General features: G+C 43.6%; 1 long non-coding RNA gene across 3 annotated transcripts in view; it reads right to left on the bottom strand.

Annotated features, from left to right (window-relative positions):
* Positions 1-20,775, bottom strand: part of LOC115334527 — a 36,416-nt gene extending 15,641 nt beyond the window's left edge. The window contains exons 1-4 of one of the 3 annotated variants that reach the window (XR_005931194.1): positions 20,372-20,775; positions 18,111-18,184; positions 7,675-7,878; positions 191-416 (exon numbers count right to left, since the gene is read on the bottom strand). This is a non-coding gene — a long non-coding RNA (uncharacterized LOC115334527). Of the gene's footprint in view, positions 1-190; positions 417-7,674; positions 7,879-15,160; positions 16,729-18,110; positions 18,185-20,371 lie in introns of those variants that run through there. The other 2 variants (XR_003921138.2, XR_005931195.1) reach the window with 2 other exon arrangements.
* Between the last annotated feature and the right edge of the window lie 77 nt (positions 20,776-20,852).

Raw genomic sequence — 20,852 nt, 5'->3', positions numbered from 1 at the left:
AATAAAATCAGCCTGAAGTGAGGTTAAATCTGAATTGTTCAAGTGACCAGTACCTGTAAAAGTTTCTTGTGTACTATCATTATCCAGAGTTAAAAAGAGAATTAGCCAATTATCATAAAATGTGTGTATAATTAATTAGCAACACGTTACAGATCTGAAAAATTATTTCAAGTTAGAGATTAGCACTTACTTTCCTCAAACTTCATTTCACCCAGCTACGCTGCAAAACCTTCCTACAGTATTATTTTGTTCAAGTATCTCAGAGAGTGAAGAAGGATTCAGTTTCTTCATCCAAATCCCTGGAATACATCCATTTGCTAAGTTTCAGGTTCTGCATTTTTTGGTGTCCATGGAGCAGGATGGGAGGGCAGCTGGTCGCAGTTGCTCGTGCTTTATACCTCTTGACATATAAGAGCCTGGAAAAAAGCCGTGAGCATGCCATCATGAGTATGTTGGCTTGAACATTTGGCCAGTGGCACACAAAATAGAAACCCTGGTGCCTGACCCCAGCAAGCAAACCATAGACTCAAACTACGGCAATGCTGCCACAGAGGGAGAAGAAAGCAACCCACAAGGTAACACTGTGTGAGAACATCATAAAAATCTTATTCCAGACTTAAAACTTTCTCTGGACTTTTGTGTAGGTTCTCCACCTGCTTATTTTGTAGGGGCTGGTGGTAACAGGAGCTTGGCAGGACCATGCAGGCGATCTTATTCACTGAACAGTTGCACTGACCAGGTGGTCCTCTGAGGTTGGCTAGGGACACAGACGCTTCTTTTTACACTTTCTAGGAAGCGTCTGGATGCAAGTAAGTGAGCCAGGAAAAAAATCTGTTCTTCATTCCTTGGAAAGCTGAGGTAGTACAGAAGAAATGCTTGGGGTTTTCCAGAACACACTCCCAAAATGGTTTGGCGAAGAAGCATGTTTGATCAGGGAAACACAGACAACAGAGTGTCACATTTTTGGAGGGGTGGGGAGAGGGGGAGAACTCCTGCAGTGTGGAAACAACCCAAGGTTGGTTTTTGCTGCCTTCTATGCCTTGTGACACCATGAAGGTATCACACAACGGGAGCCACAGGGTCTGTCATCGGTAATCTTCCCACACCCTGTGGAGGCAGTTTCATTTACCCGCCCTCTGCCTCCAAACTGGCTGCTGGTATTGAGTGGAGAAGGTCTCAGGGGGGCCAGCTTGTGGCAGAAACACTTCCTTGCTTACAAGGATGAGAGCGATTGGTCTAACTTGGTTTGACACTTTCTTAACCTCAGTTGAGTCCTGTTAGTCTTAGACCCTGAAGTCCAGGGTCTTCATCTTATCTTATTGTTTCTGTAGCGGAGGGAGAGGTGTCTAACCAAGTAATCTGCTCTAGAATCACATTCAGCATCACTAACACACCCATAAAAGCCTGTGAAATGCATGCAAAATAAAATTTATGGTATATGATTGTCATTTGCTTGTTTCCAGTGCCTCTTAGATTGTCAAATAAATTGTTGAAGATTAGGGCCTCATTATCCTCTTTATCGAAGGCATGAACTGAGGGATGGAATAGCAAAGGCATATGAATAATAACATAGAAGAAAGTCACTCCTAAGGTTTTGGCCAGGATGGCAAATTCCCAACAAGCTAATGAAGACTTTGCAACAACCCTTTTTTTTAATGCCTTCAGCTCAAAATGCCAACCGAATGAATCAAAATTAGGAGTGTTCAGCAGAGCAAGAAAGACTGCAGAGGACTGCTCCTGCAGAAATTAATAGAGACGTTCTGGAACCCCGGCTCAGACGCATGAACGAGTCTGTAACCTCAACTATCAAAAATTCATTATATATGTAGCTTTGGGGGATTTAACAAGCCATTTGAAAGATGGGAGACTATAGGAGAAATGAAAAACAAATTAAATATGTTCGTTACAGTATCATTACTTCATTTTGCCTTCAGAAACTGGCTTGTATGATTTGGCTGAAGAGACATGGAACAGTTTCTTTTGATCAGTATGAATTACAATGCATCTTGCCCTGCTGCCACTCTCTGTTACTCCTTCCATGGCTTGAATTGCACAGGGTTTGATTAATGTACATCCTTTACACAGGGTCATTTTCTCTTTGATAGCCCCACTCATAATTATATAAAAAGACAGTAGCTACCCTGGATCAGAACGCCCTCGTTAGAGAGAACACCCATACACGCACTTTTTTTTTTCCTGAATTTTTGCTCTACAGTTTTAAAGTAAAATAACTTTGAGGCTCATAATTTCTGCTCTTTAATGAACATTATATTGGTCTAGGAAGAGAGCAAACCTAGAAATGAATAATCAGCCAGAGTCTCTTACAGAATACTGCCCTGACAGCTACAGGCTTGGCCTGATGGGATGCACTTTAATAGAGTCTCAGCAACTAATAATCAAAGGCACCAACTAACTCATTGGCCCTACTAAGACCATTTGATGTAGGGATCTAGTTTTAGGTATCCAAGTAAAACCAGTTACTCCTAATGTTCTGTATTTTTGTGATCGGAGTGTGTGCCTTTAATTGGTAAACAAAATTTAAACCAATGGAATATTATTGTGTTATATAGATATACCACTGCTAAAAGACTCAGCCTGCCTCCAGGCTGAAAAAGTTCAATTATCCCTTTTCAATATAGATAAAAGTGGATTTATTTTTTTTTAGTTTTCCAAAAAAGCTCATGCAAAATTTCATTTCACCCAGACTTCAGCGTTGCTTTTATTCTCATATAGATGTAACTCTACAGGCTTCAAAATGCCTTATATAAAAGTTATTTAACTTTCAGAAGACTTGACTAATAATTTCCATTGGTGTTCACGAGTTGTTGCATTGGAACTATTTGGGTTGTATCAACATTTACAATACTGCAAATGGTGTCAGACACTGGCTCCTTGAAAGTAAGGCAACTTTTCAGCTAGTCACTTTGCTGCTTCATGTCTAATGCCTTACAGCGCTATACTATGCCTGACTAAGAATCATCTTTTTCCGTCATTTTCTGATTTTGGCTGTCATCTGTATTTCAAGGAAGCAGAAGTAAAAGCGGGTCTTCTTTTTAACTATCCCACTGACATACGGGCATCACTGATAAATTGAAAACAAGGCATCTCACCTCTTGGAAAAGCGTTTCTAACTAACTGCAGATACCAGAGTAACACTGGCTGTGTAAGTGCTACTCCTGTGCCCAGGGCCGGCAGAAGCTGCTCCACAGAGCGCTATTGCAGCCGTGGAGAGCTTTTTACTCACCGTGAGCAACCACTGAAATACATTTGAGAATCCACATATTATCATTAAGCTTAATTAAAAATGGGGGAGAAAACCCCAAACCACCTAAAACTCTCAGCACTGCACTTTGCATCAAAGGAAATCCTCAGCTTGATTTTTCCCCCCAGTTGTTCTTTCTTTACTGCGACCTTTGCTATGTAAGGCGCGTACCCAGATTTGGGTTAAGACACTAGGATATTTGGACCACAGCTAACTCAGAGTTGTTCGTATGCTTTCTCACCATACAAATGACTGTATTTTTTCATGCTGCCAGAGTACTTAGTCCAGTCAGAAGGTAATTTCTGAGGTAGGTGAGGAAACATAATGTATAGACATTTTTTTACTACAGATACACTGACATTGCATCACGACATGGAAAACAGGAAATATACAGATGAAAAACTTGGAAGCTGAGTCTACGACTTTCACTCCCAGCAGCCTAATCCAGTACACCCGCTCATTCCCACAGGCTGTGCAAGGTAAGGAGGGGTGCATTTCTCTTCCCAAAGCCACAGAAACACCCTCAGGTAACTCCCGCAAGGTGAAGGTCCCTGCGATCCCTGCGGCCAAGGCAGTACCCATCCACCAGCACACAGCTCTCTGTCCCTCAGGACACGTGCTGCTCCAGCTGGGTTTTCTGTTCTGCCCTGACCACTTTGCACAGCTCAGGCGCTAGCAAAGGGCTGCAGCACATCTGGGGACGGGCAGCAGAGAATTTCCGCCACACAAAGGGGCTTTTCATTGGCATTAGGTGCGCAGAGCCAGCAGAGCTGTGCTCTGCACCAGCCATGCTGCCCTTCTGTGGTTTACCGGTGCCAGGGCAAAAGGGCAGACTGGCGAAGAGGGACTGACAGAGGTCCGTGTCCATTTTCCAGGCAGCCCCAGGATGGGGAGCACTGGCAGCCTGTACACAGAGCCCCTGCACCAAGACCATCACCTGCTGTTGATGAGGAACAGTGGAGTTTTTCATATGTGTGTAAGCACAGGAGGAAAAAATATCCTCAGTGGCAGCCCCAGCACAGCCAGGTGGTAACGCACAACCTGAAAATTATCCAGCAGGCAACAACGGGACACCTGACAACAGGTTTTGTTCAAAACAGGCTTCAGCAAAAGTACATGCCTGCATAGGAGGGAGCAGACTGATACGCTGTGCCAGCATGTCTGTGAGAGAGGAAGCAAGGAATATAAACCTCACTTTAAAGGAAGTTATTTGTTTTCATGTCTTTAAGGGATGCTGTCAGTCTCTATGCTCATCAGAAACAAATAGCAAACAAGTTTTTCAGGAAAGCGAGTGTGATCTTAACAGCATCTGACTGCACATGCGAACATTTTCTGAATACAACGACATTTCTATTGCTTTTTTATATAAAGCATCCTTGGGAGGAGTACTCCCTGACAGAGGATTTACTGTAAAAGCAGGATGGAAAAAAGTGACTGAAGAAGGAACACCTTCTTGTTTCAGTGCGGTAAACATGGAGGCGGCTGTTCGCATCCGGCTTGACGCCCACGAGATCTTGCACTCAGCACTCGTCCCACGGCATCCATTTCCAACCGGCGTGAAGAGGGCTCTCACGCTGGCCGGTGAATCCCGGGCAGCGGCAGCCTCTGGGCTGTCATGACAACCACGGGGCTACAGCCACGGGCTCCGGACGCTCACGCACACTGCATGGAGGCTGGGTTTGTGACTAATCCTTTACCATCAGCTGACTGTTGCCCTCTGCCAACGCTTCTTCCAGTTCAGAGATCACGGGAAGTCATTTCCACCGGGATGTTCATTTGTATTGCTGACTTAATGGTACTTTCTGACTAATGGTACCGGATTATTCCGGGAAATAATGTATCAATTGACCATTTTATCAATGGTCTAAAAAACAGCATACCCTCTTTTGTCTCTTTCAATTCAGCTGTGGCCCCTAAACAATTTCTTTCCTAGGTTCAGGGTCATTCTTGATTACTGCAGTGGTAGACTGCGGCCTGTGACAGAGAACATGAACAGCAATATCCCAAGCATGTCAGCATCTCAGCGCAGTGTGACTGCAATACAAATGATTTTTGGACTCATGCTGTGACTATTCAGGGGAAGAGGCTCTCCATCTCCACCACAGTAGCTTCACAGCTCTTAGCAGTGAAGCTTTTCCAGAGGGTGAACAAACTAGGTAATCTCTGCTGTTTGAATCATTAGTCTTTGTCAAGTATTTCTTGCTGTGATAAGCTTTCAGTTTAATTTGTGGATAGGATCATTCATATTCAGAGTGGTGGTAGCAGAGCTGTATCCAAACAGGATAAATGCTGGTCCTTACTTGCCATGGTATTACTGCAGTTTCATGATGCTGCTGTTGTCTGAATTAGAGGGAGGGGGATTAAGAGTGCCATAGTCCTCCACTGGCACACCGGGGATGCGTTCAAGGAAAGACGTGCAGCCCCTGCTCCCCCAGTCCACACGTCAGCATCGCTGAGACCAGCACTAAACTGCACCAGGGCCAGCACCAGCCACGGCCACCGCTCCCCGGGTGCGAGACCCTCTGAGCAGCTGCAGCCGTTGGAGCCTCGGACACAGGCTCTGGGCAGCTCTCGGTCTCCCTCTCCAGGAGCAAGGCTGTTGAAAAGGCAACTGCTGAGGCTGATCGTCAGTTCCTTTGTTTGCCAGCTTCTTCAGAACGTAAGAGTGTTAATCCACTGCTGAAGAAAAGCTTTCTTATTGCAGCCACATGACTGTTATGTATTTGAGCTTTCAGGCTAAGCAGTTAGAGAGCAAAGAGTAGTAAGGAAATACTTAGGGACAGCCAAACTCCTGGGCCTTCAGCGCCTAGGGGTTTCCCCTGACTCTTTGAAGCTAGTTAATTTGTTAGCTGCTGGGGAACAGCATGAGTCACTATTTACCAGAATTTGTCCCCAATACCCTTCCCCACGAGGTGGGGCTGGCACCTCTGCAAAGGCACGCAGCGGGAGCCCTCTCTGAAGGCTCAGCAGGTCCGTGAGGGGCTGGCAGCCTCCACGCAGTGGATGGTAGCTCTGCCAAAGGTACTGCTACCTTTAGCATTGCAACAGACTACTTAAATGTAATGGGGTTGCAACTTAAAACACTAGAAACAGGTTTTCCATTAGTTATGATTTCCACAGCCACTTAATTTCCATGGGAAGTGTATGCTTTGACCCCTGCGCCTACAGCGATGTTCACCTTTCCCCTTGGGTCATGGCACACACGTTTCCCTTAGCTGTATGACTTTAGCTAGCAGCCGCCTGGTTTTCAGAAGAAAGATCTGAACCTGGACATTAGCAGTCGGGGTGGTCTGTCTCTTTTCTCCTCATTCACCTTCCTATCGGTTCAACAGCCCAAGCACACGGACTCGCAGGCACAGTGAAAAGCTCTTCGGCCTTCCCGGGGCTCTTCAGGACAGCGAGACGAATGGGCTCGTTTATTACAGGTGTAGCCTGAACTGCCTAGAAGCTGGTTTACATTTGGGACCCGGTATCATGCCAAAAAATGATTCTGTGAGGAGGAACAGCAGAGAAGTGCAGGTGGCCTGGCTGCCTGCCATCGTACCTCAGCTAATTATTGGGATTTAGAAGGTTGGAAAGAGCAGAACCGCAAAATATCTAATGGGCCACCACAGCTGGGACCCCAGTGCTGAGAAACCAGCGAGGAGGGCGGAGAAGGGAGTACTGGGTGTTCACTAACGACTCTCGGGTACGAGACCCCCCGGCGCCTCGGCAGAGGGGGACACCCCCGTGCTGCCACCCGCCAGCGCCCTGCAAAGCCCCTGCATGAACCGCCAGCACCCCGAGACCTTCCTTCTCCCCCCGCTTTGTGCGCTACACAAATTATCTTTAATCTTCTGTTTTCCAAACCTGTCTGGGACCATGCATACCCCGAGCATTTATGTGACATCCAGCATGTTTTATCCTACTTTGTAAGGTAAACATTAATAACACACACTGCACGTTCAACAGAGAAGATTTTTTAAAAAAATGTGTCTGAGAGAAATGCTAATCACTTTTTTTCTTTGCAAGAGCTTGTTTCAGAAGTAATTCCTCCAGTTTTTGGCTGTGCCAATACTGTCAGGGCATGTATATGTCTGCAGTCTTAATTTTCCTACTTGTCCAGATAAAGGCATCTGCCCACATTCGCACCTGCCCGACATTGCACCTGCACCCTCCAGTCTGAACATCAAGTTTGCTTTTACGTGGAAAAAAAAGGACAGCCAACGGACTGGTATGGTGTCTCAAGCATGAAATCAGGACAGGAGTTTTTAAGCATCCAGACTCTGCAACAGAGAGATGTCCTCATGCCCCATAATACAGTCATCTCCTGAATGTCCTTTTGTGATTGGCATAGTTCGTGTTTCAAGACATGACAACACAAATCCACAAAACCCCCACGTACTGTAGTTTGAGACTAGGCAGCAACTTACATTGTAGATTCTTCCAGGATGTCTTCCAAAAGAATATCTATCTTCCAAAGGATATCTTCTTGGGATAATCGCTACAAATCCCATCAAACTGCAGAAACCGGAATTTCTTCTGAACCACTTCATGGTTGGGAAGATGTAATTTCACATCGTCACAGAGGAAGCGAGGATCACAATCACCAAACCCCCATGATTTTGGACAAAATCCTGTGAATTGTAAAGCACGTGTGAGCAGAGAGCTCCTGCTTTCGTCTTCCAATGAAAAATGTTCTTAGTCAGAGAGAGGAAGTTGATGCAACACATTAAAATTCTCATTTTCTTAGCCAAAATAGAAACACCTCTACGGGTATGCCTACATTGAAGCCAAATTCATGACTACAGCTTCAAGTAGAAGCCAGACTATCATAATTCCCACCCACCGGCTTCTGTGGTGTTAGCAATAGTAAGGGGTAAAGACTGAGTGACTCAGCCCTCCTCTCTCTGACATAATTTGGGTCAAATGGAAAGGATTTTTTTCTTCATTTTACTCACTGGAAAAGATGTCAAGGAGATTACCTTGAGCATTCAGCCATGAAACTATGGTATGACATGCAAATTTTTAATTCATTCCAAACTAATATCTTATTGTGCATTTTTAAACAAAAATCTTTGGAAGTTACAAAAGGAAACACAGAGTCTCAAAGCAAAAAAATGCACAACAGAAATTAAGAAAACCCTTACTATATTCATCAGACTTGGCCCACAACTATTCAATGTTTTTGATAACCTCATATAGCCAGTCTTGTTAAATCCTTTTGGAAGTCTGGGTAAACTGTGCTAGCTTCTTTTTCCCTGCTTAGGAACACATTTAAAGAACTGTAATCGAAGAGATATTATTTTCCAAGGTGACGCTGCTTGATTAGGCATCAGACTGTGACAGCCAAAGCATTTTTATGGATCAAAAATACAGCTGACGAGTGGAAAACATGCTAGAAATTAATACTACATTTCTTCATGACAAAAAGCTAATAGAGGGTTGTCTCAATATTAGATATGACATGGTTTCATATGCAAAATAAAAGAAGAAAGATGAAAGGCCAGTTAAAGAAGAGAGATGAATGAGGTAACTCTCACAAATGGTACAATGTGTAGGATTCATTTCTCAAACACTGGCCATCTTACAATGCCTTGCCTAAGCAGGTTGTTTCACCCCACTTTGTTTGCAAGGTAAAGTAAATTGCAGTGGTGAGGTTCCCGTTTCTCTCCACTGACCACAGAGGGAACCCAGACACCCACCCTCTCTACTTGCTCACCTTTTCTTCTGGCAAGTTATCCCTCCTGCTTCAAGTTCTTTCATTTACCCATGTCCAGAAAAGACAAAGCAGAAATTCAGAGAATCTTAACTGGATTTAACTGAAGGGGTAACACAATAGTAGATGAACCTCACTGTAAATGAATGAGAAATAATTCACCCTGGAGATACCTACATGGGCTGACAGGGTCTCCTACAGGAGGCCTTTGAAAACACCTCTCTCCATTGACTGTATAGCTTATGCCCAAACCATTCAGCCTGGGAACTATGAGGAAGAAATGTGGCTCAGGCTGAAAGCAAGCAACAGGCTGCTTTCAGGACAAGGTACACCATGTATCCATGGCCCAGTTCCAAACATAGAATCATAGAATCATTTAGCCTGGAAAGGACCTTTAAGATCATTGAGTCCAACCATTAACCCAACACTGCCAAGTTCACCACTAAACCATGTCCCTAAGCACCACATCTACACGACTTTTAAATACCTCCAGGGATGGTGACTCCACCACTTCCCTGGGCAGCCTGTTCCAATGCTTGATTACCATTTCGGTGACGGAATATTTCCTAATGTCCAATCTAAACCTCCCCTGGCACAACTTGAGGCTGTTTCCTCTCACCCTATTGCTTGTTATTTGGAAGAAGAGACCGATCCCCACCTCCCTACAACCTCCTTTCAGGTAGTTTTAGAGAGCGATAAGGTCTCCCCTCAGCCTCCTTTTCTCCAGGTTAAACAACCCCAGTTCCCTCAGCCGCTCCTCATTAGACTTGTTCTCTAGACCCTTCACCAGCATCGTTGCCCTTCTCTGGACACACTCCAGCACCTCAATGTCTTTGAGGGGCCCAAAACCGAAGACAGTATTTGAGGTGCAGCCTCACCAGTGCTGAGTACAGGGGGACGATCCCTTCCCTGGTCCTGCTGGCCACACGATTTCTGATACTATTTCTGATGATGAGTTGCTTCTCACAGGATGCTTCCCATGGTGGGCTGAGGTCCTAAGAGCCCACCCACTGCTATTTTTTGGGGGTTTGTTTTCTGAAAAAAAGTGGACTGTAAAGAAGGCTAGAATACAATTCTGCCTATTCAGATAAACGATGTCAAAACTGGAGGCTGGACTGTTCGCCCGTGAGTACACCCTGGTGAACAGTTACTTTTACTGCTACATTTGTTATCATATTAATGCAATTAATATGCACAAACAGTAGATGCTAATCTACTCCTCTCTTAGAAGAGGCTCATTTTTTTTTGCTGCAGTCGGAAACGCAGTTTGTCAAGGTCACAAATCATCTCATTCCTTGGCAATGGCTGATCTCAGAATGTGACCAAACCAGCCTCTGTTTACTGGTTAATAGTTAACAGTTTATTTCAAGTGCCTGATAAATTCTGGGTCAGATCTCCTGAAAACATTTGAGGGCTCAGAGTTAATGTTTATTTTAGCAGGGTGAAAATATGAACCACTTATTTCTGTAGCCACTTGTGATTCGATTTTATTTCCGTAGCCTCTTGTGATTCGATTTTATTTCCAGCATGAAACAAATGGGGCACAAGCAGCCACCTGCCTTGCCAGGGAGACCTAATAAAAGTCTTAACAGAAAAATCTCTCAGAAATAGAAGACCAGATGGGAGGAAGCTACAAAGACCAGCATAATAAGTTACCACTGCTATCAGATAGTGTAAGATAGTTTAAGGCCAAACATCTACCCTCATCTACGTTTTGATCAAGTTATGCAGCTTTTGCAAAACCTTTTCAATTCTATAATCTCCAACTACTATCTCTACATTTCTTTGCTTAAATCCAGTATAGATTATACTACTTCCTAAAATCAACACTACTTGATTTCTTCTTTCAACTAGCTGGATCGTGTCAACGTAAGTTTTATGATCCTTCCAGCTGACAATCAAGAAGCAAGAGACCACCTACGGCTTGTTATTCAAAAACTTGAAAAATAAAGCCTTGAACAGTTGTTGCCCTTCATGTGGGGCTAATTTATACTAGAGGATGAGTTAGCCCACAGTCTGGGAGACCTTTGCAGCCCCTTTCCACAGTTACCTCCTACCCTGACTGCACCTCAAAATCTCAGTGTCCCAGAGAAGGGACAAATGAGCTGTCATTTGCATCTCCTGAAATGCCACAGCTTTTAGATTAATGCTTTAAGACAAGCTGATCCAAATTTCAGTTTATGTTTATATGCAACTGCAGTGTTTTGGGGGCTGCTTCAGAAAAGCATTCCTTTCACAGAGGTGGGGAGGATGGATTCAAGTGGGACACAGAGCAAGCGTACAGGAGCTCTTTCCTGGGAAATGCTGCAAGTGTCTGACAATTAGCAGCTTTGGGACTTTCTGATTTCCATTAGTCTAACCTTTTTTTTAACTTTTGACCTCCACAAGGCAAGGAGTTCTGCAATGTAATCATGCACTGAGAAAAAACAATCACTTCCTTCAGTTTTAAACCTTCTACCACAAGATTGTAATGGCTTCTCTCACTATTGCTAGCTTCCCACCAAGTTTTTCATCCTTTGTATTGGCAATTTGAGGACAGAGGCAATGAGGCAAATGTTTTATCTGGAGAACAAACTCCACTTCCATTCCCTGGATTGCCTAAATTCTTTCATTTTAAAAAGGCCTTGAGTTTCAAGTTGTTACAGTTCTTGTGCCTCCATACAAAGGTTTGTTACAAATCGTTTCTCTTTCGTGATCACAAGATGTACTTATAATGAATATAAGCACATTGTGAACTTGCGTGCCTTATCCATCAAAACACAAGCTTTGACCTGAAGGTCACTGAAAGGGATGGATTTTTTTCTACCGTCTCTGAAGAACACAGCTAACAAGTGTTTGCTGTGATTTCTCCATTTGTACTCTATTGATTTTTATTTCCTTTTTGTTACTATCCATTTTCCGTATGTCCAGAAGTTAGCTAATTTATAAACCCAATCAAAAACTCATAAAAGAATTTAAATTCAAGTCCATCCTTCTTCACTGAAGAATTTTAGCATAGGCTTCATTTAGGTATGCTTTTAACTGTTAATAGTGTTCCTAAGAGCTAAGAAAATACTTCAGCACTCAGCTGACCAGCAACAGGCTATGTGATCAGGTCTCTACTTGCCATTTCACTGAGAATGGAAATCTTTTTCTACAGGCACTGCTATCTTCCAACCAGAATGGATATTCCTATTTATTCTTCTTTTACTCTCTTCCATTCTCATTTTCCATGTATGTATTCTATAATGAAGCTTTTGTTTTACACTTTGTATCTTCTCTCTTCTCTTTTGGACAAACCCCCTTTTGTTTCACCTTTTAATTTCAATTATTTTTTCCATTCAGTTTCATTTGTCTACAGTAAATTAATTTTCTCCTTTCTCCTTTTTCTGATTTAAGAATAGCAATCTTGCTATGTTGTTTTATAGTAATCTCATCTGAGCTTTAGAGAATTACAAGCTTCTTTATTTGAATTAAATAGGAACAAGCTTACCCCAATAATAATATCTTACGTTAACATCTCCAATACGTTCTAGAAGTGCTCTTTACTCTGTTATTTTTACTCCTTAAACAGACCAGCTTTGACACAAGCAGGTGTTTGAAGTGAATTAGATTATATCATATTAAATCTGGAATGAGTTTCACCCAGCACTTCTGTTTAAATTAGGGATTTAGATTAAATATCAACAAGCATTAATAATTTCTGCAACTTCCTCTATCTCACAGAAGCTGTTTTCTCAGTGTGTTAAAAGGATATATATATAATTCACATTCTATGAAAAAAAATCTCATAATAGAGAGAAACTTCTTCCTTGAGCATTTTCCTTCTTCCATTCTTTATGGTTCTAAGTTTTCTCTCTGATTTAAGAGTTTTTTGCCCCAGGTGCGAAGGAAGGTTGGGATACCTTATACTCAAAGCTGCTGGAACCAGTTAGTGGTGTGTCAGGCCAAATACAGAACTGATCTGCTCCCATAAGCAATTTAAGCAATGTTTCAGTGAAGCTGACATAAGTGTAAATCAGCACAGAACATAGCACTACATTTCTGCAATGCTCGGAAGATGAAAACGTTGTGACAATACTAATTATTACTGATAACTAAATAGCCAAAGAAAGGCAGTCTGCAATTACGTTTACCTCCTACTTGGCATTTCAAATGGAAAAAAGCAAGCAAACAAACTTTCAAATAATATTTTCAGAGCTGAAGCCAGACCAGGAGGTACTAAAGCAATTATTTCAGCAGCTTGCTTTTTTAAAAGGGAATCACCAGCAACAGGTTTCATTTTTAGGTAACTTCCCAGGCTCCCAAGAAACACAGCAGCATCTACAGTCTGGAAAGACATCAAAACAGTAGCATGCAATTCATAGCAACTCAGAAACAAAGTGCCAAAAATTATACTGCTTCAGCAAACATCATTTGCATCAAATTTTCCCATAACAGAACTACATAGAGGATAATTGTATTATAGCAGGAGGAAAAAGTTCTGTTTCAGCTGCAAACAGCAGACACTGTTTGTCAGAGGCGATTTTAAAGTATTTTTGCTCTTGAATTTAGAGCAGGATTATGTCTATATAATTAGATGGGAGAATATGTTTTTGAGGTGGCTGAAGGTCAAATCCCATCATGCTTATTTATACCTTGGCTATGAATAGTTCCACTGATCTCAATAAGACTTCTGGAGGAGTACCCAAGGTGAGTAATGATGAAAAACTTGGTTATTAAAAAAGAAAGGGCAAAAGCAAAACAGAACAGTTTCATAAGATCAATCAACAGCAAATTTCTAAATAGCGAAATTGAAAATGCGCTTGAAAGAATGACATAGAAATTAATTCCCAGAAACACTGTGATCTAAAAGGATGCACTGGGGAGTGGTGCACTTTATTTTAATCATAAATACATGGTTAAAGGCACAGAAAAATAGGAAATTCTGAATGCAGCATCTTTATGTAAACTCTCTACAGGATATTACAGTACGGCAATGTTTCAAATGTAATGATGTTGCCCTTATGCTGTGTTCGAAATTATTTTGATAAACCTTAGGGTTGTTATAGTAGGCTTTAGTACCTAGATATAATGTCTAATACAGTGAAAGTCCAACTAACTAGCTATCAACCCAAATCTGAAATACACTGTGGTTTTTGTCTCTTTATACAAATTAGAAAGCAGCTAGGAAGTCCTCTTTCATATTCTAGGAGGGAAAGATTTTCTGTTACAGAAGTAACTGTTACTAACAAAATCATCATAGCATCCTTTTTTCTAGTTCTAAACTAGGACTAGAAGAGGACTTTAAGATTTTATACAGTAAGTTTCTAATTTGAAGACTACAAACTTAAGCAAAAATTTCCACTATTACTCTCCAAAACCACACTAGTATCAATTATATTTGCATATTCTAAATTCCACTTTGATCATCCCTTCTTCTCTTAATCTCCAAGTCCCATCTTCACACATGTAAGTAAATCATGACTGTCTTTATACTCCTAATTACATTAATATTGCCTTTCTAAAGAAGTTCTATTATCCACCAATAGCTGGTGCATCCCTTGAGAAAGGGCCAGATGTAGGCAGATGAAGCAAGAGCCCATGAAGGGGTTCCATGCTTTTAGGAGAAATCATTGTGATAAATTCCATTACACAGTGATCAGTTTAAGCTTTGAAGGTCACAATGTTATCTTTCTGTAAGGGGATAAAAAGAGGACAGCTGTTCTTTACTGCCAAATTCAATCACATTCTTTTGACCTTTAACAATTGCCTGGAAGAGAAGTTCCACTTCTCTCTGCATACTGCCAGTATGGGTGGGGAGGAGTTCAAAGAGGAAGGAAAAATGGGGATCACAATGGCTCATCCAGCCAACAGGTGAAATAAAAGTGTAGTAACACAGCTAGAGACAGGACAAAGTGGAACTCCTGACTGGATGTGATTTTGCCCTGAGGCAAAGTTGTCTGTGACACTCTTCAATGGCCTTTTCTTCCTGACCAGGCTTGGCACCACGTGAATTGCTTCATAGGGAATGGCTATGGTTCACAGACTAGAGAAATGACTTAAAATTAGGGTATAAAGTGCAGAAGATACTTGATATGCATGAATGTCAATAGTGAAGAGGTGGGCTCAACTGAAAACACAGGTCTATTCTTCTGTATTTGTCACTTTTTTTTAATGATTCACACGAACACAGTATTGAACTTGCAAACAAAAATAAAGTTTTTACAACTGTCACAAACCTGCGTTGTGAAAATAACTTGCATTCGTTTTGGCTCCCGTGTCATTATTGGTCACTAGGATGGTGCCATCTGATTCTGCCAACCCTGCACTCAGATTCCCATTCGTGGGCTGCTGCAGTCCATAGGACTTCTCATAGATACATGGATCTGTTTATCATGAACAAGAATCTTGATGAGTTTATAAGAACTAAAGCAAATTCTGTCTTACTACCAGCTAACTTAATCCATCTGTTTCACGATGCCAGAAGAGTGAAAACCTAATACATCTTTTTATAGGCCGTAATTCTGTAACTTCTTGTAGGCATATAGACCTCTGTACACATCCACGCACAGTGCCCTATTAAACTCCAAAAACATGATAGAATAGTAGGATAGCCTTGGGTTGTCATGTGTTGGTGGAGTCTGATTAGATCTTAAAATGCTGCAGTTAGAAAAAATAAATCTATGCAAAACTCTCATTTTGTGCACCTACCAGAACTTCTTGCATTGTGATCACTTTGAATCACAATTGCTTACTTTCTGATCGAGCCCCTAATCCTATATTTCTGTGTCATTTGGTGACTACATCCACACTAAGCCCCCTGAAATTCAGGAAAAAAGTTTTTTCTTTCATATAGCAGAAAGTCTAGAAAAACTAGAGCACTGATTCCTTCATATGGTAGAACGTATAAATCTATCTAGATAGGTACAAAATACTGGAGGACTCGTATGGTTTTGGTGAATGGGAAGTACTAGTAAGGAGAGAATCGAGCTGCCTGGTGGCACAGACACAGCAGGGCTGCTCCCTCCACACAGTGCTGGCTGTCGGCCGTTCACAAACTCAGATTCCTCACTGAAGAAAGCTGATTTAAGACCTTGACTCACAGTTGAGCAATGAAGGCTAAACTAACTTCCTACAGAAGACCTGGGTGGGGAGTTCCTCCTGAACCCGCATTTTCACCTGCATCTCTAGCATCTGTGCATGAGGGAAGAGTTTACTACAGCTCGGTGGCTGTATCTACAGCTCAGGTTGCCTCACGGTTTCTATCTAGGACCTTCTTTTCAGTTGCCTGTAACACAGGCAAATTCTAATCATCCAGGTCAGGCTTTTCCGTGATAAGATTGTCTCAAGCTGGTTGATTGACCTGTCTCATTTTCAGTGCGCTGTGATTCCAACACCTACCAGGCAGAAGTAATACAGCGATACGCTTGTTCAATCCCAGTGAAAGAAAACACTCCTACAACGGAGGTGCTCCAAGAGCTGCGAGGTTTGAAGAGGGGGGCAGAGCATGGACACTTGCCGAGGGGAGGCAAAGGCCCGTGCACCTTGCTGGCGTGAGCAGCCAGCGCTGCCCAGCCGAAGCCCCAGGGATCTGAAGATCAGTGGCCCCAGCCATGGGCTGCCTCATCAGCCTCCTCTGTGCTGATCACAAAACCAGCAGAAAACTACTCACTGTCACTGTTGAGCTAGTTTTTCATCAGCTCGTCGAGCTCAATTGCCTTGGGGAAGGGTCAAGCAGAAGCCAGTGCCAGCACAAGGAAAAGGAGAGGGAGAAAGGGGTGGAACTGCAACCCTAGAGAAAGCAGACTAACTCTTGAAATGCAGGGCAATTTCCCTTGATTAGGGCATCTAGGTTGTGGACTAATCCATGGGGTGAGGAGGAAGAACCTAGCCCATATAAGGATAAATATGCAGACAGAGCAGTAGCAATGTGATGAACAGCTCTTTCAGGCTTTGTAGCCTGAAAGAGAACGCCTTGAGAGAGAGCTGTAGTTAGGGCTGTCTGGAAGATGATGAGTGCAAATATTTGTTTAATGAGCATGCACGCTCATTTGCTCATTTAGAAGAAAGAAGTCATAAAGGAAGGCAATAAGCAGAAACAAAACCAGAAATTGCCATGCTTCTCCTGTTCATAGCTTTTACAGTGACCTCATGCCTCATGAAGAGGTGCAACTAATAAACCACTGGAGTGCCAGCACGTTTCGAGGCTGAGGAATAAGCCTCCCTTACTGCTCTTCTCTTTTGTTTGCAAGGCCTTGTCTAGGATTCGCTGAACAACTGAGGTACATGCTTCTCTTTTAGGGATGCATCTGTGTTTAAAAAACAGCGTGTTTATTTCGGCAGTTTGTACCTCCTCTATCATTACGAACAGTCTCATTCAGTCCCTGTGGAATCTCCAGAAAGCACTCATCTGGGCATAGAGGTTCAACGTCCCAGAAGACAGAGACACTGCCAGAGGAGGAAAAAGAGAGACAGACTGAGGTGCTGAACACCAAGGCCACACACAGCAAACCTGTGACATGTTGGGGGCAGCAGTTAGTAGGTGGCATGACATACACCTTCAACCACTTGCTCAATTTGTCTCCAAAAGAAGATCAGCTCAGCAAAAATGAACCCTGTTCCATGACAAACACTTCACCCCATGTGAACTTACAAAATACTGTTAGCCTGGAGACCAAATGGGGCCCATAGGCAGGACAATGTATATAAATAGCTAGGGAAGGCTGGCAAGGAAACAAATAAACAGGCTCTAATTTTCTGCTGCAAAATTAGGCAGCTTTCACACTGTAGGAAACTAGAAAGGTTGAGTTACCCTGACACCAGTACAGTCATTATCGGCTCAGGTTTTTGGGTGGTGTACAAGGCTGACATACCCCTTCTCGAGGGGGTTTTACTCTAGCACAGAAATCGGTAGGAAACTTTAATGCATTGTCTGCCTCCGTAAGCTAGCCCAAGTGTCTGAATTCCAGAACATCTGGAGACCAACCATGGTGACCACGTCGCCACGCTGTCATGAAGGCTAATGAATAACCTCACTGTAATTAAATGGTGACCTCAGATGCTCTAAAATGAAAAACAAACAAACCCCAGACAATGTGTACAGCCTGCATACATGCGCTACCCAGACAGTGAAGTATTCCATATTCCTTCCTATCAAGCAACTTTTGACATTCTTCATGCCCATATTACTACGGTGGAGACCTCATGCTACAGATGACTCGGTGATTTGGGGAAATCTTGCAACAGGCCTATGCATCTGAGGGCTAGAGAGCAAATTACAGGCTCTTAATGTTTTCCCAAATATTTTCACATATGCTCTGTTATTATCTGTATTGAATTACAGACTATCATGAGCCATTTGACTTTAACAACAGGCGACTTAAATGGTACACTGCAGATTGGAGTGCATTCGTACAAGAAGATGTCGGCAGTAATAACCAAACACACTGCGCTGTGCCCTGCAAACCTGTTCTCCTGAGGTCAACGGAAGCTCAGACTGCTGAGGACTTCACAACCTCGAGTATCTAAGGGCTTACCTCAGGAGCCCTTCTATATACCTGGAACCTGTCCACGTCACCATTTTCCTAAATTCTCCCAGGGATCTGAAACAACACAGAGTACTCTCCCATTTACTGCGTCCCGTTATTAGGGGTAGATTACTATGAAACAGAGATGATCCTTTAAGTAAGTGGTGAAGGGGAGGTGCGTAGTAGTGCGATAACACACATCCCTGGCTGTGTCAGAGTCGTTAGCTGTGGTACCAGGTCCAAATAAGTACTGGTCCTGATGGATTTGTCGTCTCATTTATCTAGGCCATGGCTAAGATACAAAACTAATACATTGCCATCAGCGAAAGCTGGCTGGTGACACTTTCAGGAGAGTCCCCGGTCTGACCGACCGCTGCTAGCTGGAAATGCACACATGCAAAACTGTGGGGATGTGGGTATCTGTTTCAAGCAACTGTGGAAAACATCTGTAAAGGGAGCGGTGTTCTCTTCTTATAATGCATGTTATTGGTCAACAAAATCGAAAATCCCAGTTGCATTTTCACCCTATTACTGAAACTGTTTTCTGTCCTGACTTGTCTGCATCACTGTTAGAAACTATGGATACCTGTTTTGAACACCAGAAGAGCGACATTTCACTAGCACACGAAAATAACTCAAGTACAGCAGAATCTTGGTAAAATACGGAAATAAGTGCTTTAAGTGCTTTGACTGCTATGATTTGGTAACAGCAGCACTGCTGTAAATCAATAATCATACCTAAGCTTTTAGGTATTTCTTTATTATGTGGACAGTAAATCAATGCATAAAGTGAGAGTACACACACATGAGGATCCCTGTACCAGTTCAGATCTTCATGGTCTAAACTCTTTGATACAAGATTCTTCTTTTCTCTTTCTGAAGTGGTGCCCGCCACTTCAAAAGGGTGCAACATACATTGCACATGGGAATTTGCAAATAGTATCCATGCAAAGAGAACATCTGTTCTTTTTACGCTTTCATACCAGGCACCCAGAAGAAACCTACTTGCTTTGCACTACCTCAGAGAAGCACTTTGATGCAACGAGTTTCTTCTTCCCAACTCTGGGATTGAGATGGGAATCTAGGTGGGAAACAGGAATCCGAGGCGAAGGCTGCACACAGCACAGCAAAATACTGCCATACAATAATGAAAGCGAAACAACCCCCCCCTCACCTAATATGTCACACAGCCCTGAATCACATCCCATATTATTATTTTGGAGTCCCTTGTAAGTTGTTTTTTCTTTTGCTTTTCCCAAATAATGTAACATCCTCTCTCTTTGGGTGTCTCCAGTACTTTAATATCTGGTGGGTATCTGATTCTGAACTGAAATTACGCATGACCAGGTACAGCCGCAAAACCACAAATCTGGGTGGTAAAAGCTGAATAAGCAAAATTAACTGGGCATGGCTTAAAAAAAAAGTACTGCTACGTGGCTATTCCTTTTTTAGCAGGTAAGCAAAAATCAAGGCGTCTCACAGATGCAAACCCTAGACTGGCTCAAGAAGTACTAACAGTTTCAACATGAGACATGCAGGAGTGAGGATGCGTGTTCGTTTATTATGAAAAGTGCTGCTACCCGAACGCTTTCGTGTTGGGGAGGGAGAGGAGGTTGATAACCGGCAAGTTCTCTTAAAAATACTGTAACAGGTGTTTCCTCTCCAGTTGGTCTACACATTATCCCTTTCCTTGCCCAAAATTTGTAACACCTTTACGTCCTATTAAAATATTTTCCCGGATTTGTTCGGCACGAAGGCGACTGATGCAAACCCGACAGGCTGGATCTCTGGCTCATTTAAACGACTGCTAGTCCTGTCACCCGAGCTGGAATTAAGCTGAGTTCCAGCAGCTGGGCAAGTGATTGTGCAAGCGGGCGGACCCGCCACTTGGGAAACAGTCCCCGATTCCTACAGAAAACCTACCTCTCACCCGGGCAAACGCGTTTGTCTGGCCGCTGTCACCGCTCCGCGGCAGATCCCCGCTCCGGAGCAACTGCCTGCCGCTCCGCTGGCAGCCTGGGCGGGAAGCGGAGACGCGGGCTTTCCCCTTGGCCTTGCGGAGCCGCTTGTTACCTCAGAGAGACTCGGGCAGCCCGGGCCGCCTCAGCCCCCCCCCCCCCCCACGACGGCTCAGGGCGGCCGAGCTCCGGCCCGACGCCCCCGCGGGAGGCGGCTTCTCGGCAGCCCGCCGGCAGACGGGGGTCGGGGGGTACCGGGGCGGCCGGGACACATCGCCCAGCTCCTCCGGGGCAGGGCCGGGACCGAGGCCCGGGGCGGGGGGGGCTGTGTGTGTGTGTGGAGAGGGGGGTCGCGGCGCTCCGGCCGCCTTCCCGCCCGCGTCCCCTCCCCCTGGCGCCGGCGGAGGGCGGGGGCAGGAGCGGGGCCGGGCCGGGCGTAGGAGGAG

The sequence above is a fragment of the Aquila chrysaetos genome, chromosome 23, assembly GCF_900496995.4.
Source record: "Aquila chrysaetos chrysaetos chromosome 23, bAquChr1.4, whole genome shotgun sequence".
NCBI lineage: Eukaryota > Metazoa > Chordata > Aves > Accipitriformes > Accipitridae > Aquila > Aquila chrysaetos.
The sequence above is the reverse complement of the archived record's forward strand: the minus strand, read 5'-3'. Positions and strand labels throughout refer to the sequence as shown.